We start from the raw sequence: 16255 nt of genomic DNA on the forward strand, positions 1-16255 counted from the left end.
TACCTCTACCTCCCAAGTGCTGAGATTAAAGGTGTGTGTCACCATGTCAAGTTCCTTTCTACTTTCATGCCCTACATATATGCATACACATATGTACATATCAGTTTAAATCCATATATAAGGGAAAAGGCTTGATATTTTTCTTTCTAGGACTGGTTTATTTTGCTTAACAAAATGATCTCTATCTACCTCCATCCATTTCCTGCACATATTATAGTTCTGATTTTTTGTAGCTGAGTCTATGGCTATACCACCCTGAACCTGTCCAATCCTGTCATTCTTTTTTCCATTTTTATTCAGCTATAGCTGAATAAAACCCCACTGTGTATATATACCACATTTTTAAAAACTTTTTTGAGGTAGGGTCTTGCTCTAGCCCAGGCTGACCTGGAATACACTATACAGTCTCAGGGTGGCCTCAAACTCATGATGATCTTCCTACCTCTGCCTCCCGAGTGCTGGGATCAAAGGCATGCACCACCACACCTGGCTTATACCACATTTTTAAATTCACCTGTTTTCTCTGATGGGCATCTAGGCTCTTATATATTGTGAGTGTCCAGTAATATACATGGATGTGCATGTAATCTCTGGTATGATGAATTTAATTCCTCCAGATAGTACAGTTTGATCATATGGCAGTTCTAATTTATATATATATGTGGTATTTTAGACAGGGTGAGGGAGAAACAAAGAGAGAGAATTGGTTCACCAGAGCCTCAGCCACTGCAGTCAAACTCCAGACGCTTGTGCCACCTAGTGGGCACGTGCTACCTTGCACTTGCCTCACCTTTGTCTGGCTTACACAGGATCTGGAGAGTCGAACATGGGTCCTTACACTTCACAGGCAAGCACCTTAACCGCTAAGCCATCTCTCCAGCCCTATTTTTTAAAAATATTTTATTTATTGCAAACACAGAGAGAGAAGGTGGACATACCTGAGCCTCTCGTTGCTGAAAATGAACTCCAGATACATGCATCACTTTGTGCATCTGGCTTTCTGTGGAGAATCAAATCTGAGCCAACAGTTTTTGCAAGCAAGTGTCTTTAATCCATTGAGCCATCCTTCTGGCCCAAGAGTTATATTTTTTTTTAAAAAATGTTCATTTTTTATTTATTTATTTGAGAGTGACAGACACAGAGAGAAAGGCAGAGAGAGAGAGAGAGAGAGAGAGAGAGAGAGAGAGAGAGAGAGAGAGAATGGGTGCGCCAGAGCCTCCACTGCAAACAAACTCCAGACGTGTGCGCCCCTTGTGCATCTGGCTGATGTGGGACCTGGGGAATCAAGCCTCGAACTGGGGTCCTTAGGCTTCACAGGCAAGCGCTTAACCACTAAGCCATCTCTCCAGCCTCCAATAGTTATATTTTTAAGTTTTCAAGAAACCACATACTGACCTCTATAGTGGCTGCACCAATTTATATTCCCACTTGCAGTCCTTGTCAGCATTTGTTATTTAAAAAAAATATTTTTTACTTACTAGCAGAGGCCAATAAGTTAAAAAGGAGATATAAAGGGAAGAGAAAGGAAGGGAGGAGGGTTCTTAATAGGTTGGTATTGTATATATGTAAGTAAAATGATTGAGATGGGGAGGTAATATGATGGAGAATGGAATTTCAAATGGGAAAGTGGGGGGAAGGGAGGGTATTACCATGGGATTTTTTTTTATAGTCATGGAAAATGTTAATAAAATTATATATATATATATATATATATATATATATATTACTATTTTATTTATTTAAGAGAGACAGAGAAAAAAAGGAGAGAGAGAGAGAGAATAGGCACAGCAGGGCCTCCAGCCACTGCAAACAAACTCCAGACACATATGCCACCTTATGAATCTGGACGTGGGTTCTGGGAGGGTCATACCAGGGTCCTTTGGATTTGCAGGCAAGTGCCTTAACTGCTAAGCCATCTCTCCAACCCCGTTATATGGCTTTTGATGATAGCCATTCTGATTTGGGTGAGCTGGAATATCAAAGTTTTTATGTTTGTTTTCAAAGCAATTTCAATTTGCATTTCCCTGGTAGCTAAGGAGACTGAACAGTTTTTCAAATATTTATTAGCCATTTGTATTTCTTTCTTTGAGAACTGTCTGTACAATTTATTAGCCCATTTCTTGATTGAATGATTTGGGGTTTTGGTATTTAACTTTTATAGCACTTTATAAATTCTAGATATTAATCCCATGTCAGAAGCATAGTTGGCAAAAATTTTCTTCCATTCAGAACAGATGAGCTTTTTTTCCCAGATACATCAGACAAATGGTAAACCCCTTCACGATTTAATCTGCTGAACTATTCAACCATCATCATGTCAGATGGCTTTTTAAAAATATTTTATTTATTTGCAAGAAGAGAGAGAGAGAAAGAATAGGCAGGCCAGGACCTCTAGCCACTGCAAATGAACTCCAGATGCATGGTGTCACTTTGTGCATCTGGCTTCATGTGAGCACTGGGGAACTGAACCCTGGTCATTAGGCTTTGCAGGCAAGTGCCTTTACCACTGGGCCATCTCTCTAGCCCCTGGACAGATGGCTTTTTATTCCCAAGGTTGGGTTTCACTCTAGCCCAGGCTGTCCTGGTATTCACTATGTAGTCTCAGGGTGACCTTGAACTCATGGCAATCCTCCTACCTCTGCCTCTCGAGTGCTGGGATTAAAGGCATGTGCCACCACACCCAGCTAGAGATGACATTTTAAAGTATCTTTTAGCCCTGCCCTGATGTGAGTATATGCATGATGGTATATGTCAGTAAGTTTTCTGAAGGGGTGAAAAGAATGTTGTGTCCATCTGCAATGCATAATGTAACTCACACACAAACCACCACCAGCAGAAGCCCCAAGGGCCTCTTCAGTTGCTCTGGAGCTGTTCTTACTGAGCCTGGCAGATCTCAGGGTAGGCAGATCTGGTTGGACCTGTGTGGATGTGGGGACTTGAGAGGCAACAACTGGAAAAGAAGCAGTAAGCATCCGTTTATTCATAAAATATGTGATGAAACCCAGCAGTGGCCAGCAATGAGTGTTGGAGAAGTAGAGACTCAGAGATAAAAGCTGTCTAGCTTGCACTGGGGGCCAGAAGATCAAGAGGAATCGGGGTACAGAGAAAGGGTGCTCAGCTGGGGTCTCACACAGAACCTCTCAGCAGAGCCAGATGGCATGAGGCACAGAGAAGAGAAGTAGACTCAATTCATACCACAGTAGCCTGGCCGTCTTTCCCTGGCAGACGGGTGACAGTGGCTAAATCCCAGCCTCCTCAGCCTCAGATGGGGTTCAGGGAGTCAGAGCCCAGCACATGCCTCCACGCATGCCTTTAATCCCAGCACTCAGGAAGCAGAGGTAAAAGGATAGCTGTGAGTTTGAGGCCACCCTGAGACTACATAGTGAATTCCAGGTCAGCCTGGGCCAGAGTGAGACCCTACCTCAAAAAAAAAAAAAAAAAACTCTGGGGGAATAATAAGACTCAGCCAGATTTATAGAGCCGAATCAAACCAAGCCCAGGAGCCCTGAGCCTGAGGCTGCAAGCTTGTATGACATGAAAGGATTCTGAGTTTTCCATGGCTCAGTGGAAACATTGAATTGGCCCCAGGATGTGGAGCAGGATTTTAAGTGTCTGGGGGCTGAGGAGATGGCTTAGCGGTTAAGGTGTTTGTGTGCAAAGCCTAAGGTCTCAGGTTCAACTCTCTAGGTCCCATGTAAGCCAGATGCACAAGGTGGTGCATGTGTCTGGAGTTTGTCTGCAGTGACTCTCTCTCATTCTCTCTCCCTCTCTCCGTCTCTAATAAATAAATAAAGATAAACCAAAAGGTAAAAAAATTGAGGTTAGAGGTAACCATTAGCAGTGTTGGGGAGCTGGGAATTTAGTTCTGCCACAAGTGCAAGGAAGAACCTGCCTGGCAAAGACAGACTGAATTCCAACAACCACTCCAAACTGCCCTTTAAGCGGCTGGCTCTTGCCAGCATGGCAGAAGTGCCCAAGCAATGCGGAAGTGCTGAGCCCTCTTCAGGGTGGTGGTAGCAGACCCAGGATGAGCCCACTGCAGCCGCATCCAGTGCCAGACCTGCCTTCATGCCACTTTTACCTGGTGGCTAGAAATCCGAGAGACTAACGCTGTGCAGATGCTGCTGTGAGGCTCCATTGCAGGAGGCGTCAGGGTTCCCAAGGTCGTGGCCAAACACTCTGCGGCTTAGAGATTCTCACCACTGCCCTGAAGTCTCACAGCTAGGAAGAGAAGTAGGTTTACAATCCAGAGCCATGTCACCCGAGAGTCTGCATTGTTCCCACAACACCACATCACTGTGCCGACATCACTGTGCCGAGCTTAGGGTCCCAGGGAAGAGGGGACAAGCAACTGTGAAACAGCCATCAGCAGGACGTACCAAATGATACCAGCAGTGAGACTGTGCCTAAGGTGTTGGAGTAAGGCTATCATGCTGAGAGAGAAGTAATATATTCTGAAGTTCCCAAGGACAGAACTGGAACTTAAAAGTGTAAGCTCCAGGGCTGGAGAGATGGGGTAGTGGCTAAGGTGCTTGCCTACAAAGCCAAAGGACCTAGGTTCCATTCCCCAGGACCCACGTAAGCCAGGTGCACAAGGGGGCACACGCATCTGGAGTTGGTTTCCAGTGACTGGAGGCCCTGGTACCTCTAGTCTCTCTATATCTGCTTCTCTCTCTCTCTCTCTCTCTCTCTCTCTCTCTCTGTCTCCTTCTCTCTTTCAAATAAACAAATAAAATATTTTTAAGCCTAAGCTCCAGGTGAAGTCACAATGAGAGCAGCCCCAGCAATGACCCAAGTTGCTTCATACAGAATAACTAAGCATTATCTGCCACCTCAGCTGAAAGTGCTGCGATGAACTCAACTTTCCAATCCGCCCTACAAAGTAAGGTACCACTCTTAACGTTTCGGATGAGTAAAATGAGTGCAGGAAGCCTGTAACTGCTGAAGGACTCTTGGCTGGGAAGAGGAGGAGCACAGATTTGTTGACTCAGCCTGTGCTCAGTGAAGCCACCAAGAGGAGCAGAGGCTGGGGAGGGCCACCACGGAGAGGGTTTCTGTGCCTCATGGGGCCCGGGCCTGCCATGCCATGCCACAACATCCTTCAGGACCCTATGAGAGTCTGAGACTGATGGGCTGAAGCACTTGCTGTGTAAGCATGAGGACTTGAGTTCAGATTCCCAGAACCCGTGTGAAAGCCAGGCACAGTGGTGCATACCTGTAATTTCATTGGCGGAGGGATGGAGACAGGGGATCCATAGGACTCACTGACCAACGACTCTAACCAAATTGGTGAGCTCTAGATTCAATGAGAGACCTTGTCTCAAAGAGTAAGGTGGTGAGCAACTGGGGAAGACATCCTCAATCTCTGGTGTGCACACACACAATGTTCACACACACATGCTCACACACATTCAAACATGCATCCACACCTATGCATGAACAATTTTTTCATTTTTTTTAAAATAGTCTGAGGGTCTAGAGAGATGGCTTAAAAGTTAAGGCACTTGCCTGAGAAGCCTAAGTACCCAGATTCGATTCCCCAGTACCCATGTAATCCAAATGCACAAGGTGGCACAAGCATCTGGAGTTCATTTGCAGTGGCCAGAGGTCCTGACATGCCCATTCTCTCTGACGCTCTCTCTCCTCTGCCTCTATCTCTCAAATAAATAAATAAAATAAATATATTTAAAATAGTTTTTAGAGCTGGAGAGATGGCTTAATGGTTAAGTGCTTGCCTGTGAAGCCTAAGGACCTTGGTTCAAGGCTGATTCCCCAGGACCCATGTAAGACAGATGCACAAGGTGATGCATGTATCTGAAGTTCATTTGCAGTGGCTAGAGGCCCTGACATGCCCATTCTCTTTGTCTCTCTCTGTCTGTCTCTGCCTCTTTTCTAACCCTCTTTCTCTGTCAAAGAAACAAATAAAATAAATATATTTTGGAAAAAAAAATTTAAATAGACTGAGACAGAGTCAGATGCAGATTAGCGGGAGGGAAAGAACTGATTCTCCAAAGATGAGGATGGCATAAGATGGTAGAAGGTGGCCTCAGCAGCTCAGAGCAGAAGGGAAAGGTGTAGGTAAGATATCACCAGGGCAACTGGAGCAGCCTGGGCAGGGGAGAGCAGTGATAAAGAGTGGGGATACCCAGTGTCCATCTACAGGGTCAAGTGGCCAATTGCTTAGCCCTGTCACTGACTCGGCCGCTCTTACCCTGCCATCTTGCGTCTCGCCTGTCTCTCCCGCCACTCTAGCCACAGAGGACAGAGTGGGAGCATGCTAGCAGGAGTAAGACTGGGCCTTGGAGGACGTCCACGGGAACAACTAGCTCACAATTAACACTGGTTTCCAACCTATCCGGCTCGGCATCTGCAGCCTAGCTCCCTGACGCAACCGTGGACTTGACCCTGGAAAGCCACAGGCATCCCACCTTGGCCTCGTCACTCCTTTGCAGATTCTCGGGAGCCTTGTCCTAGCATCCAGCCTCTCTTCCGTAATACTGGAGTACTGACCAAAGGCCTGACGTGCCTCTTGCTTCACTGTCAGGCAGAAGCAGCGCATCCTTTTCTGTGAGATGCTTGCTAGCCCAGGGTAGCAGAAGGCCGAGACGCTGCCCCGGGGAGAAGGGCTGCTGTGCTGTGCATATGGAGAAATAGGAGCAGATGGTGCCAAACAGGCCTCAGGGACAAGGTCTCTGAGGGAGCTCCGTGGTTCAACCAGAAATGTGTGTTCCTCACAGCCCTCAAGTCATCCTTGCTTTGAAAAGTAAAAGAAGGTGATGGGCAGAGGTTTCTTAAAGTCTGAGGTTGGGGAGGATGGATGGAGCCAATGCTGTTTCCAGAAGTGCGTGACTATCAAGATTAGGGCCGGGCACACGCCACCCCAGGTCAGGTGTGATGTGGCTTCTCCCAAGACAGGGGTTAGGGGACTTTGCAGCTTCTGGACCCTCAACCATTCTTCCTTCTACTTCTTCCTCAAAAGGGACAAATGTCCCTAGCCATGCTGTGAGCAAGCACATCCAGGGAACAGGGACCAACTGACTTTAATGGAGGAAGTGTTACCATTAGTAACCAAACCCCACGTTTCACTTGATTCTCCCCTCAGGGAGAGACGAGTAGTGGACTTGACTGTTTACTAACCTCTTCCTCCTGGTTTCTGTCTGCGGGTGGCTGGCTGTCACTTGCTATACCATGCCTGCTTTTTACACTGGTCGCCTATCTTCTCATCTTCTCTCCACTGTGCCGTATCGGTCTGCTGTTCCCAGGAGCCCCGGGAAGCAAAGGGATTGTGTCTCTGCTGGAACCTAGCTTCACTCAGCCATGTCATGTGCCTGTGGTGATTATCTCTGTTAGTGACAAGGCTGGTGCCCTCTTTCTAGTCACAGTGGAATAGGCTCTGGTACAAGGCTGTTACGGGCCATGTGACAACGTGAGGGTCCTCAAGGACTAGGTTTGGGAGGAGAAGGTCTCTTGTAGAAGATGAATCCAGTAAGGATAGATAAAGGATGCTTCATCTCTCATGCGCTTGTGAACTGTTGAGTCCCACTGTGTGCAACATGTTAGACCCCAGAGATGGATAATCCTCTCTTATCCAGTGGAGAAAGTGGACACTGGGGAAGTCCATCAGGGCATAAAGGAGAAAGCGGTCTGGTGTACAGAGAAGACAGGAGTGGAGTGACTGTTACGCTGCCTCATGGGTCAGAGAGAGCCTAGGTAGATGACATTTGAGCACCTTCTGGAAATATGACTGTGAGTTGACAGAGCAGACCATTCCCTAGGGAAAGAAGGGCCTGGGGAGAGGGTTAGAGTTGTGGAGGAATATGTGGTGGTTTGAATCGGATGTCACCCATACACTCTTGTGCCCTGAATGCTAGGTCCCCAGCGGGTTGGGAGGCAGCCTCACTGGAGGAGATGCGTTGTTGGGGGCAGGCTCAGGGGTGTTAGAGGAAGCTCTCCCTTGCCACAGCGTGGCTCATTATCCTGCTGTTTTCCACCTACTGTGGCAGAGGTGACGTCCAGCCTCTGCTCATGCCATGCTGTCCCCTGCCATCATGGAGCTTCCCCTGGAGACTGCCAGGCAAAATAAGCAACTTTCCGACCATCGGCTGCTTTTGGTTGGGTGTTTTGTCTCAGCAGCACGGAAGTAACTGCAACAGAGCACCTTTGGGAGCACAGCTGTGCCCAGTGTGGCAGGAGAACAGACAGCAGGAGGGTGTAAAGAAAGCTTATGCTACCCCCACTTCCCAGCCTGCGTGCCCAACGAGGGTCCTCTCCTTCTCCAAACCCACCACCAGTGTCTCGGCTCAGGCCCCATCACCTCCTGTCTGGTCTGGCATACTCATCGACTTTCATGGGTATATTCAAGCCCTTCCTCCACCCCGATTTCAGGGTGATCATTCAAAGATGAATGCTTGATCAAATCACTCCTCTACTTAAAACCCATCATCGGCCCCCCGTTGCTTTCAAGAGAAAGTTCATACTCTTCACATTAACCCTGAGGGACCTTCATGTGGTCACCTCTCCATTCTCATCTCTCACCTACCCTTCAGTCCACCAGCACCTTCTCATAGTTCAGAAGTAGCCCATTATCTAAGAGACCCTCCGACCACCCTCCAGCTCCATTCGCAGGCTTTTGCTCTGTATTTACACCACACTTGCATATATCCTTCTGGTAGACTTGTGACACTGGGCTGTCATCTTGATTAACTTGTCTCTATCTCCTATGATGTCATCAGCTCCTAGAGGGCAGGGTCACAGCTATCTGTCTTCCTATTTCCAGAGCCTAACAAAGCAATGGACACAAATTAAACACCCAGCAGATATTTGATGTCAATCAGTCAAGAAGGGTGGGGGGTGTGAGAGTGTTGAACAATATGAGTAGCACATCTCTCTCCTGCTAGTTCATCGGGCAAGCTCCAAGTGCAAGACCTTGCCTTGATTTCCCCATTTGTGCAATCACTGTAGTCCCTATGCTCTGCCATTCTGAGTTTACAGATCTTGTGACCCAAGGGAGAGCTGTGTGGTCACCAACCACCACCACTGCCAACTCGTGACTTCCAGCGCAGTATTCTGCCTGTAAGGTTGGAGCCCAACAATCTGATTCCTGAAGACTTCCAGGCAATTCCAGTGTGCACTGAAGTTTGACACTCCTGCTGGGGAGTATCTGTCTTGTCGTGCAGTGGCTCCAGAGGCAGCAGGACAAAGACATTATTGCTACAGATCAAGAATTGTAGCCAGCTCTTGCCAAAAGCCTGCATCTGTGACTGGTGGTGACCCTGCAGGGCAGGGCCCACATGGTGACAGCTTGACAGGTTCACCTGGCCCCTTCTCTTCTCAGAGTGCCAGGCTTAGAACCTTGCCCCCAGGCCCTGAGAGTCTCCCTCCCCAACCCAGCCCCACCATAGGGCTTCTGGGCTCTGCCCCTGCCATCTCTTCCACTGTCTCCAGGCTACTCTTTCTCCTGTGGTCACCCGATTCCTTCAGCTCCTTCCGCTCTTCTTGCAAGGGGGTGTGCACAGTGAAGAAGGGGTTCTCTGAAGGAGATGGCTGCTTTGGAATGCCAGCGTGGGTAAGCTGGCGATCCTGAGGATATTACTTAACCTTCTTGAGCTCCTGTCTACCTACCTCAAAAATGACACTGGTCATATCGCCTAAGATTGTCATCAGGATTAAGTGGCCAATACTGGTGCTAAATAGAAGTAGATCATTGCCAGGCATAATGCTGCACATCTAGAAGACCAGCACTTGGGAGCTGGAGACAGAGGAACAAGAGTCCATCCTCTGCTACCTAGTGAATTTGAGGCCAGCCCTGCCTATGCTTAGACCCTAGCTCAAAACAAAAGAAAGCAGGGCTGGAGAGATGGCTTAGCAGTTCAGGTGCTTGCCTGCAAAGCCTAAGGACCCAAGGTTCAATTCCCCAGTACCCACGTAAGCCAGATGTGCAAAGTGGTAAGCCAGATGGCTAGAGGTCCTGGTGTGCCCATTCATATTCTCTCTCTCATAAATAAATAAAAATTTCTAATAAAACTTTTGCTGGAACAGTCATTGTCATTGTTACTTATTTGTCCTGCTTTAAAGCCTCAGCTCTCCACTTGGGGTCCATGCAGGTGGGGGTTTTCAGAGCATCTTCAAGATTCCAAGACACAGCCCAGCCTTTTGACCCCTGGCTCACTACCGGGGATCACTACCGGGGATCACTTGGCAGCTGAGCACAGGGCAGCATCTGCCTGCAGACATGAGCAGCAGTGTGCTGGGAAATGGCAGGAGGGTGAAGTTACAATCTGCTCACCTCTGATGTTTTCTTGCCCTAGCCCTCTGACCCAGCTGTTGCCTACCCTGTTGGCTCCTTGGGGATGATAGTGTGGAATCACTAGTAGTTGTATGTAGGGACTTTGGAGTCAGAGATACCTGGCCCATGTCCCAGTTCTGTCACAGGCTGGCCATATGACTTTGATCATATTCCTGAGCCACTGTGTTCCTCAATTTTCTCATATGTAACATAAGGATAATAATGTGTCTGCTTCTTAGGGTCACTAAGAGGAGCAAATGAAATAACACATGCCCCTTACCTGATGGGATGTAAGAGCCCAAAATGCACACACATTTTAGCCACGCTGCTCCATGGGTGTGGACTAGACATAGAACGACATTGCACCCATATCTGTCAAGACAAGAACTCAGGCTGATGTTTTAGATGCCTTTAGTGTCCCCTAAGGAAGCCTGTCCTTGTCCTTTGGCCCTGGACGGCAAGGGATCTCTGAGGTCTGAGTTCCTTGAACTCACTACAGTGGCCCAACCTGGCCCACCCAAGAGGACAACCTCTGTCCCTCATGGCCTTCCCCCATAGCAGAAGGAAGCCAAGCTTCTGGCTTCAGGGTAGTGAACATGGGGGGGTGGTAAGAATGGGCGTGGCAAGGAAGGCGACACCACGCCCTTGTTGGGGAAGTGTCTCCTCGATGGAGCCGCCACAGCCGGACCCTAAGTAGACAGCGCTCCGGCCTCCAGTGCCAGCCAGCTCCCCCGGGACCACAGTCTGGCCCCACCTGGGAGCCCGCCGAAGCGGCTGGGAGCTCGCCTGCACTTATCTCCTGGCACCTGGAGGAGGAAATGAAGGCAGCAATTAACTGTACAAGGCGGGTGGTTTGTGCAGCTTAAGTTCAGATAAAAAGTTTAATTATCCCTAAGCCCTAATACAAATTAATTAGCCTCCCGTATTAGGGGGGTAAGCTTCCCTGTTCTTGCCTCAGACCAGACAGCACTGTGGATTGCCGAGGACGAGCTGGGAGAGGAAAGTAGAGAGCACCAAGTCCTGGATTGCCACCTGCACAGGGCAGACAGCTGCCCCTTGTTGGCCTCAGGTAGGCTCTTGGGGGAGTCCTAAGCCTGGGACAAGCACCCCAGTTCACCTATGCCCAGAAGCCACCTGCGGGGGGGGAGCTTTCTTGCCCCTACCTCCCTCAACCCCAAAGCCAGGGAAGACCATGACAAGGCCATAAGGGTCCAGGTTTAACCTGTTCTCTAATCTATGACTTTTTCTATTTTTTTTTTCTTTTTTGCCTGTGTATGTGTGTGTTGTGTGTGTGTGTGTGTGTGTGTGTGTGTGTGTGTGTGTGTGTGTATCCATATGCATGTGAGCATACATGCATATGCAGAAGCTGGAGGTTGACGGCAGGTGTCTTTCTTAATCGCCGTCTGTTTTATTTAAGGACGCGGGGTCTCTCGCTTGAGCCCAGAGCTCACAGATTCGGCTAGTCTCGCTGTCCAGATGTTCCAGGGATCCTTTGTCTCGGCCTGAAAGTGACGGGGTTACAGACAGACTGCCGCACTCTCCCAGGCACTTACGTGGGTGCTGAAGGATCCAGACTCTCCCGTCCTTACATTGGGGCAGCAAGTGCTTGATCCATGGAACCCCAGCCCCTATTTGTTTTTTAGTTTCTTGTCTCATTATTTCTTGGAAAGACTACAGAGAAAACTGCTGGGTTTCATCAGGACTTAGTGAACTACCACCAGCTTCCTGAGGCTCCTGCCTAGGTGGGCCCTGCGAGAAGCCAGGAGCTAAAATGCCCTGCCCACCACAGTCACTGCCGCCATCACCAGCTGCTATTGAGTGAAGCTTGCTGCGTGACAGGCATGCCATCTATGCATCGACTTTGCTCATCATCTCGTGTGTTCCACAGGCATTGCTGAAGTACTTTGAGCAAGGGGATGACATCCTTGGATTTACAGTTGAAGCACATGGTTCTTTGTGCATCAAAGGGGAGGAAAAGAAGAAGTGAGAAGCCATGTTTAGAGGCCTTGAAGAAGTCTAGAAATCATAGTGGTCTAGGTCCAGGGCTTATTTAATAAACACTTCTTTTTTTTTTGGTTTTTCGAGGTAGGGTTTCACTCTGGCCCACGCTGACCTGGAATTCACTATGTGGTCTCAGGGTGGCCTCAAACTCACGGTGATCCTCCTACCTCTGCCTCCTAATGCTAGGATTAAAGGCATGTGCCACCACTCCCGGCACTTAATAAACACTTTTGAAGCCCTTTCTATGTAGTAGGCTGAGCACTTTCACAGAGATTAACGTACTCTCTCACCACAGCCCTAAGAAGTGTCATATCAGTGCCAGGAAACCAAAGCCAGAGAAGGTAACATGCCCAAAGTTGCCCAGCCATTGCATGGCACAGCCAGGATTGTGGTCCTCTGACCACAGCAGCACACGGCCTGCAGCTCGGGATGCGCGCACTTCACTAGTACCTCGTATTGCTGCTGCTGGGGACATGGAGATGGATGGAAAAGAGGGAGCAAGTCCCAGATGACTCCTTGGAGCTCTCGTCTAGGATCATCCTCTCCCTGAGCGTACCCCCACACCCCCTACTTCTCACCCTTGCCCTGCCTGGAAGGAACAGAAGTGGAGGAAAGAGCAGGACGTTGGAAAGCAATCCAGGTCTAACCTAGGATCCTGCTTCTTACGATTTGAGTGGTCGTGAACAATGCCCTGTCCGCTATATTTCAGCAGACTGTGGTGCACCCTTGCCTTCCATCCTACCTTTCCCTAGGTCCTCTATTTTAGGCAAAATGTTCATCTTCCTTTGCTACTTTCCTTAGAAGATTTACAGATAAAGCCAGGCGTGATGGCACACGTCTTTAATCACAGCACTAGGGAGGCAGAAGTAGGGGGATTGCTGTGAGTCCAAGACCACCTGAGACGACATAGTGAATTCCAGGCTAGCCTGGACTAGAGCAAGACCCTACCTTGAAAGGTCAAAATAAATAAATAATTTACAAATAATTCACCCTCCCTGCCTCCTTCTCCAGGAAGGATCCAGTTAGCCAATCTCCTATAGAGAGACATAAGATAAGGTGCCTGGACCATGACACACAGCCTAGGGTGGAATGGTATAAATCAAGGAGTGGAGAATACCCACCCTTTGGGCCACTGTTTTATACCAGCCTAAGATGAAGTGAGGTTTTTAGTTTTGGTTTGGTTTGGTTTGGTTTGGTTTTTCTGAGGTAGGGTCTCACTCTGGTCCAGGCTGACCTGGAATTCACTATGTAGTCTCAGGGTGGCCTCGAACTCACTGTAATCCTCCTACCTCTGCCTCCCGAGTGCTGGGATTAAAGGCGTGCGCCACCACGCCTGGCTGAAGTGAGGTTTCTTATCAGTTAATACACTCATGGCCAATGCTGAAGCTAAATTCTCCTTCACATAGACCCCATCTGTTATGCAAGTCATTGATTATTTGAATCAAATGCTGTGGTGGTATCATTTATCTTTGTTAAATTTAATCTGGCTGATTTTACCCATGATTTCAACCTGTTAAAATCCCTTTGACTCCAAAAAACCCCCATTCATAGTAGCGCTGTCATTTAGAAATTTGGAGAACTTCCTGTAGAACAACCAGTGGTGGCAGCCACTCCCCCCACCACCACCATTGTCATCATCCCTGTTGTTACATCCAGAAGAAAGGAGAGTAAGCAAAAGTCCTGTTAGTCAGCCGAGGCAAAGGAAGGACCGACAACTAAGCTGTAAGAAAGTCCAGGGGTAGACGCTCCTCAACCAGGCCTGGACTGGAGCTTGACTCCCATCACTCGCCGCCACTTAACTCTGTCTGTGTTTCGACCCTCTTCCTCCCTTGCTGCCCTCTGGTGGTTCCCAAGGTAGAAAATGTGGCTGCCAACAGCTCCAGAGCTGTACTTGTTGCAACTTCAACTTCTTTATTTTTTTTTTATTTTTATTAATTAGAAACCTTGTTGTGTGGACAAATCATGTGTTGGTCCTATTCCCCTCCTTCCTGCCCCCATTCCACTGAGGGCCTTCCTGGTATTCACCAAGAGGCTATAGGTTATGAATGTAGGAGTCAGTCGCTGTTGGGAGGGAACAATACCTCTGGATGCTTGTTCCTACACTGAAATGGTTCATTAGCAATCAGCAACCATTTCATATGCCACTGATTCTGTTTCTACAGAGTTCCCTGTTTTTACATTTCACCCATGAATCATGGATGGTGTGGCCTCTTGTATCTTCTCTCACTGAGCATGATGTTCTCAAGATTCATCATGCTGAGGTACATGTATCAGTGCATCCTCCTTTTAAAAGGGCTCCAGGTGTAGCTCAACAGTAAACAACTTCCCTAAAATGGGCAGAGCCCTGGATTGGACTCAAGGAACCACAAAAATAAACAAATAAATACTTAAAGGATTGGGTTTTTAAATTTTTTTATTGACAACTTCCATAATTGTAGACAATAACCCATGGTAATTCCCTCCCTTTCTCCCCCCACTTCCCCATTTGGAACTCCACTCTACATCATATCCCCTCCCCCTCTCAATCAATCTCTCTTTTATTTTGATGTCATGATCTTTTCCTCCTATTATGATGGTCTTGTGTAGATAGTGTCAGGCACTGTGAGGTCATGGATATCCAGGCCATTTTGTATCTGGAGGAGCACGTTGTTAGGAGTCCTATCCTTCCTTTGGTTCTTAGATTCTTTCTGCCACCTCTTCTGTAATGGGCCCTGAGTCTTGGAAGGTGTGATAGAGACATTTCAGTGCTGAGCACTCCTTTGTCACTTCTTCTCAGCACCATGATGCCTTCTGAATCATCACAAAGTCACTGCCCTCTGAAAAGAGGAGTTTCTCTAACCAAAAGTGAGGGTAGCATTAATATATGCGTATGAAAATGAAGAGAAGTGCTTACTGGACAGTTTGGTGAGCATAGTATATATATTTAGCCAGACACCAGAAGACGTATGCCCCTAGGGCTCATGACTAACCCTGTTGTAGGTTTTCAGTATCAGGGATGTATTCCCTCCCATGGAGTGGGCTTCCAGTCCAATTAGAGAGCAGTTGGTTTCCCCCATAACAGAAATTGCACCTGTTGGTTCATTTGGCCTGGCTGGCTTACAGTGTCCACTGTTGAGTATCTCTACTGGTGATTTCTCTCTCTCCCATTGAACTGTATGCAGCATAGCTTTTTCCAGATTTTTGTCAGCTGGTCTACATGGAGGCAGTTTTCAACTCAGCTCCAGCAGGATTTCTCAATGACCTTGCAGCCCAAGAAATGTGGAGTCTTCAGCAATAGGGTCTTACCATCTATTCCTGGTAGGAAGCCAAGGGCCTCAGCAATGGCCTGTAATGTTTTGGGTGTGTCAGTGATCTCCCTGGCCAACAACTCACTGAAAGATATCCTATCCCTGGCACTGAAAATTTTCTAGTAACAATCTATGGTTCCTGAGTGTTCCATTGTCCCAAAAAGTAGGTTTCCATATGAATTATTCATATCTTCTTAGATTTTGATTAGCCCTCCATCCACCTTTCCTTTACTCAATCTCTTCCCCTGACCTTACTTAGGCCTTTTCACCCCCATTAATCTGTTCTTATACTTACATATATACAATACCATACTATTAAGTCTCCCCTCCCTTTCTATTCCCTTTATATCCTCTTTCTAGCTTACTGGCCTCTGGTACTGAGTTGTATTCCTACTCACATAGAAGTCCAATCATTTGTAGCTAGAATCCACATATAAGAGTGAACATGTGACATTTGGCTTCCCGGGCCTGGGTTACCTCACTAAGTATAATCCTCCCCAGATCCATCCATTTTCCTGCAAATTTCATAATTTCATTTTTCTTTGCTGCTGAGTAGAACTCAATTGTGTAAATGTGCCACATCTGCATTATCCACTCATCAGATTAGGGACATCTAGACTGGTTCCATTTCCTAGGTATTGTGAATAGAGCAGCAATAAACATGATTGAGCAAGTATCTCTA

At 47.6% G+C, this 16255-nt stretch overlaps 1 protein-coding gene and 1 non-coding gene across 3 annotated transcripts in view; one reads left to right on the forward strand and one right to left on the reverse strand.

The window, feature by feature from the left end:
* The window catches only part of Kcnd3 (potassium voltage-gated channel subfamily D member 3), a 245939-nt gene that overhangs the window by 197818 nt on the left and 31866 nt on the right, over positions 1-16255 (forward strand). The gene's annotated exons all lie outside the window — the stretch shown is intronic.
* Positions 2251-2318, reverse strand: LOC123456167. Its single transcript, XR_006634381.1, has one exon. It is a non-coding gene; the product is annotated as a small nucleolar RNA SNORD77 (small nucleolar RNA).

The sequence above is a fragment of the Jaculus jaculus genome, chromosome 19, assembly GCF_020740685.1.
Source record: "Jaculus jaculus isolate mJacJac1 chromosome 19, mJacJac1.mat.Y.cur, whole genome shotgun sequence".
In the NCBI taxonomy this organism is placed as follows: Eukaryota; Metazoa; Chordata; class Mammalia; order Rodentia; family Dipodidae; genus Jaculus; species Jaculus jaculus.